This window comes from Merops nubicus, unplaced genomic scaffold, assembly GCF_000691845.1.
Source record: "Merops nubicus isolate BGI_N331 unplaced genomic scaffold, ASM69184v1 scaffold23634, whole genome shotgun sequence".
Classification (NCBI taxonomy): domain Eukaryota; kingdom Metazoa; phylum Chordata; class Aves; order Coraciiformes; family Meropidae; genus Merops; species Merops nubicus.
This window is the reverse complement of record NW_008606613.1, coordinates 30,243-35,980: the sequence shown is the minus strand read 5'-3', so window position 1 is coordinate 35,980 and position 5,738 is coordinate 30,243. Positions and strand designations below refer to the sequence as shown.

Sequence of the window (5,738 nt, the reverse complement as noted above, 5' to 3'; positions counted from 1 at the left end):
TTCAGCAGGCTATGATCATTGGCATAGTTGATGGATTTCTGTTGGTCTCACTGTGCTCAGTTAATGCTAGCCTTCTGGTTCATCTCTGAAGGTTCAGTGGGTCCATGACAGATGGATAAAATGGCCGCTACTGGTTTATCTAAATCTGTTAATACTCCTAGAAGTCTTTCAAGCAGCTTAGCAAAGTAACTTGGTCCAATATCAGACAATGTAAGTGTGCTTAAGCTATACTGTGAGTCAATAGCATGCTGGGAAATAGAGACTAGGAGAGTCATAATGTCAGGATTTTTTTTTTTTTTTTTGTCAAATAAATAAACTTTCTTATCTCCCCCATTGTTTCTGCCAGGTACAGACTGTCTAGAATTTATTTGCTTATTCTTTTGTTATCTGTATAGGTGATCTGACTCATTTATGCTTTCCTTCTTTTCTTTTTTTTTTCTCTTTGGCTTTTTTCCAGACCTGGACAAGCTTTCAGTCTTCCCCTGTCCTTCAAAAAGCAATGGGAAATATGTTTACAAACACTTTTTGGGCAAGATGCCTCATTCTGGACAGTTATGACGTCTTTAGCATTTAATTGTGTTTGGAACTATTGCCCTTGATAAGCTTCTAATAAAGTTGGCTCAACTTGTCAAGGGCAAAATTAAGATTGCTCTGTAACAACTCTAATGCTTCAACTGTTCCATGGTCTTATCTATTTTTAGTGGAAATACTTGATATATTCCTGAGATGAAAATGCATGGTGGATGGAGCAGTGTGGAGAGCCTGTCACTTTCCTGACCAAGTCATGGCTTGAGTCAGCTAGCTACACATCTTTCAGAGCTTATCAGACCATCCATTTGTACTGTGTACCTCAGCCACACAGAAATGGGAAAGGTGTCGTTTTCAATGGAGTTTTTATTAAACAGTACGTTCTCATTAGCTTGTAGAAAAACTGGGCTTCATTAGTGAGATGACTGCTGGCTTGTAGATGTGGTGGAAGGATTTTTTTTTTCTTTTTTCTTCCATGAAGGAAAAAGCATAAAGAAGCCTATGCCTGCTATTCCACACTGCCTTATCACTGAATAACAACTTTATTACTGCTCTGTGGGAAGATGGGGGATATAGTTAACTTGTTTTGGGTCATCCTTCCCTTTACTCCTCTGAACCAATTCCAGGTAATATTCTACTGAGACGGCAGAGACAAACTTACTCTAGCTAGTGATGCTTCACACCATACCATACTTTCTCAGCCTTTGTGTGTGGGCTGGGACTTTTGACTTCTGATACTAAGCTTACTTGATGATGTGATTTACTGATAGATTATTTTCTCTTGTTATGCTCATCTCTAACTTGTGTCTCCTTTTCTCTAAAGTTTGAGAGACAATTGGTGCATATTTTAATTGCCCCAGACTTGATTTGAGTAAGCTACAAAGTTGCAGACTTGGCTGTATATTGTACTTGTGTAATGAAGGCTTGGCAAAAAAAGTAGTAACCCATGGTGCCCCAAGATTTTGCTTTTAGATACTGAAGGTATACTGCATCAGTGCCCAGGAAGGACATGTGGCTTAGCACAATCTACTGCTGGAGGTACTTGCCAGCTTCTGAGGAAAACAATTTTGGGGGCTTTAGTTTCTGTGATCCTGTGTTTTCTGAAGACAGAAATGTCAAGAGCATCCCTTTGCTCTGAGCCCCTCTTTAAAATAACGTGCAAAATGAAAAGCTGTCAGATTCTTCTCTCCTGCTTCCAGTTTCTTCTCTCATTTGTTCACAAATTTGATTCTCCCTGGTGCATTTGCAGACATCGTTTTCCTTTCTACGCATAAAGTTCTAACAAAACTGTCCTAAAGCTCAATTTGATCTCCAGAAACACTCTTATAGCTTGGTAATAAACTCACAAGGTTTCAAAAAGCTGATTCAAAAAATGCCATCCCTATTAACTAACTTAAATGTTAGGCAGCAACGTCCTCTGCTTCAGAGCAAACACACTAGTTAATTACTTTTGAAGCATTTATCACTGCCCTTTGGTCTTTTTTTATTACACTTGACCATAGTACTACTCTAGTGGTCCAAAACCAATGCTGTCCTTTCCCATTATTGTGTATTTTCTTTCTTGCAATCAGAGATGGCAGTTGGCTGTCATGAAGGAGAGATCAAAGGAAATAGATTTTCAGGTGTTACCAGTTCATTTTGGCATCTTGCATTCCACTCTAAGAGGTAGACTCTTTGTTTCCCGGTACCCTGCCTGCAGTGTTCTAACTGCTCATCTGCACATCTCTCATTCTGTGATCATGTCACTAATCTCCTCTGTTGATGCCTTTAATACTTATTCACTTTGTATTCATAAATGCCTATGAGCATTATGATATTCCTATTATCCACTAATTAGTAATGATGTTCTCAATTCCTACTCCCTAGTCTCTTGTTAGCAAAACAACTTGCAGGATTTCACTTCTGATTAATATTTTACTGGCTAGATCCCAAGATCTCCCATACTCCTTTGGTCTACCTACTGTTGTTCAAGTGCCAACCAAGATCTTGAACATTGTGTTCATTAACTCGATATGAAAACCTTCAGTCTGTGTAAACAGAAGCCAAAGAAATAATTTAGCATACAGCAAAGCAGTCACAGTTCAACTTTTGTTTGCCTCTTGGCCAAGATCTTCAGGAACACCTGTCTACCTTGAAGGAATTTGTAGGTTTTACCTCAAGCTGTTGAATGACCTAGCAAAGCTAACCTGTACAGAAGGCTCAGCACAGCGCTGGGAAACGGGCACTGAAAAACCATCACGCTGTGTCCAAAACAGGCAGAAAGGAGTGGGAGAGAAAACAAGCCAGAGAGCTCTTTCAACAACAAATCTCTAGTACTGTACTTTGTTAAGCTTGATTTCCACTGTTTTGGTTCGGTTTTTTTTTTAAGGCATTGATACAGATTACTGCTAAATATGATCTTTAAAGGGAGAGGTTGAGCTACAGTACCAAGTGTCTGGTCTCTAGCAATGCACTCAACATGCTCAGATTCAGTTAAATCCAGTATCATTTTGCTTTTTTTTGCTACAGCATTGCAACTGCGAAAGTCAGGCATATACTTGCACAACACTGGGGCTGTTTGTTTGGCTGTGCTATCCTCATCTCTTTAGAAATTGCCTTAGGTCTGCATCTGACAGACACTTTCACTTGTTGTGTAAATGTTTGCCTTATTGAGATTCACATGTTGGTTCCAGATTCACAGGGTGTACTAATAGCAATTAAAATACTGACTCCTCTATGATATTTCAGGTGACTTGATTTTGCATTTTTCCATGTAATACTAGCTTACTCCATGTGTTTCTGTGTTCTGGGTCTCAAACTATGTGAATCTGCCTGTTATCAGAGTGTACAGGGTAAACTCTGATGAGAGGTTGGAGGGAATGAGACTATACCAAGACTCCAACAACGTCAATAAAAGCTACAGAAATAAATCATGACACTTTGAAATCTCTTACCCAATATTACTGATTCTTTTTAGAAGCAGCCTATACTGAAGAATAATAGCAATGTGTTCTGAGCCAGCATGTGGAATGCTGTTTATGAGAAGTCCCTTCCATGAGCTCTCTAGCATTTTCTTTGTTTCTTAACAGTGTTTTATCTTGAACTGTTCTATCTTGATGAGTCTGTGTAACATATAGCAGAAGAGAGCTTATAGATTCTGAAATTGTGAATGGCAAAATAAACTGTTTGCAGTGGTAATGCAAGCAACCATTTAACTGGAAAATCTTGTTCAAAAAGCACTCTGAGTCAGTAATTTCATTCTTTTGAAACCTTTACTCACATGTGTAGCTCAGATGAAAGTAGTGATATCTGAACAAACAGGTGTTCACAGAATTTACTTCTTATCTGTTTAAAAAAATCAAAAACCAAAACAACACCAAACCCATGAACCAAACGGACTAAAAAAACCCCAAACAGGTAAAAAAAACAAACAGACCAAATTCCTTCCCTTAGATGTGAAAGGAGGATAACAGCTCAAGTGTCTTGCTTTCTTGAAATTACAGGGGTGAAATAGGAACTGAATGGTCATCATTACAGACTGTACTCTTTTATACCAGTATGACACTTTGCTTTCCATATTAGTGTGGTAAAGATATACTTTGTGAATTAACAGATGTGAATTGGGTAATTTTATCAACTGATATTGAAAGACTTTGACATTTTTTTATGGTTTTTTTTGATAGATCAAGGCAATTGAGGTTTAGCAACTGAAGTCACACACTTATTTCAGAACAAGCTAGAGATTTTGTATATGCTAAATTAAACTTTCAAACATGGAGCAAGATTCATTTGTCTAACATCTTTGAGCAAAATAAGCAAGAGCTGTTCACTTAATCTCTGATGAAGTTAATGAATTAAAACCAAACAAACCCACTTGTCACTTAGAGACCAATTAAGTACATAAGAAGGTAGCTAATTTAACAGAATTGACATGCACATACAAATTTCCTATTAGGCTCTAATGTGAAGTGTTCTTAAGAAGATGTGCTTTAAATTATTGACTACAGTGTGTTTCAAATATACTTAGAAAGCATATGCAGGAATTGAGTGTGTCTGCAACCCACCCAAAAATGACTCTTTATAAAGCTTTAAGAGAAGCAGTTGGAAGAAAAAAATACCTGAAATAGGTACACTAAAGATGCTGTTTGGCCTGCAGAAAGGCTAGATGAGCAATTTTAACACAGAAAGTGATGGAAGGAGACAAATTGTGGAAGATGGGGGGGTGGGTATGTAGAGGAATGTATTTGATTTTATGTATTTGATTTTTCTTTCACCTGAAAGGATTACCCGTTTGATTGGACCTAACTAGGTCAAATGGAACAAGAATTGCTACCAAGTGTTCCAAAATTATGGCCAGGGAAGTACTTAAGGGGAGAGAGGAAGAAGTGCTGTACCATTAACTTGTTTGATCAGGTGAAGTCAAAGGTATTCTTTTTAAGATTGGTCATCTCAGCCATATCTAATCAGGAAACCCAAAGCTAAAGAAATGATAAAGCTGTTTTTTTCCCTGTAACTCTATGGGTCAAATCTGAAAACAGTGCAAACAAATACATTTGAAGAAATCAGTATTATAAATGAAATTTTGTAACTTGCTGCTTTATGGGAAAATTACAGTAGTAATTTTTGAACTGTTGGTAGCATTCTCTTCAAACAGCAAAGGAATGGGTAGTGTGCCATTCATATATAGGTACAGAAAGACTGGAGGGGAATTCAAACCACCCAAACTCCTCAGGAATCTGTTGGTGATTTTGAAACCTAAAACAACTTTTCAAACTTGTCATGTGTTCTGCCAATGACCAGGCCCAACAAAAATGATGCCACCAGAAGGAAGATGAACCAATACACAGACTGTATTGTAGACAAGAAGGACATTCCATGAATGATCGCTGGGGGTACAAACAGATCAATCAGCTGGTACATGATCGACGCCACCCCCAACGATCTCACAAAGGACGTAACTCGGCCCACAACAGGTGGTACAAACAGAGACCCGAGGTTATCCACAGTTGGCATGGGAACCAGCCAGACCAGCAAGCTGAACACGTAAGAGAAAGGTGACCACATGGCGACTCTCAGCCGATCGTCCCGCATTCGCAAAGGTCTAAACAGACCAGGGCCCAGCTCCAGGTAGAGTCAGGAGGTCTGCCCTGAACCAGGAAGCTCTGTGGAGTGCACTCCACAGACAGACACTCCTGATTCCCTGCAAGTGGACCCAGCTTTTATACACAAGC

The 5,738-nt window shown here is 38.8% G+C and overlaps 1 protein-coding gene across 1 annotated transcript in view; it reads right to left on the bottom strand.

The window, feature by feature from the left end:
• Positions 1-5,738, bottom strand: part of LOC103772383 (galanin receptor type 1-like) — an 11,725-nt gene that overhangs the window by 4,341 nt on the left and 1,646 nt on the right. The window lies entirely within an intron of this gene.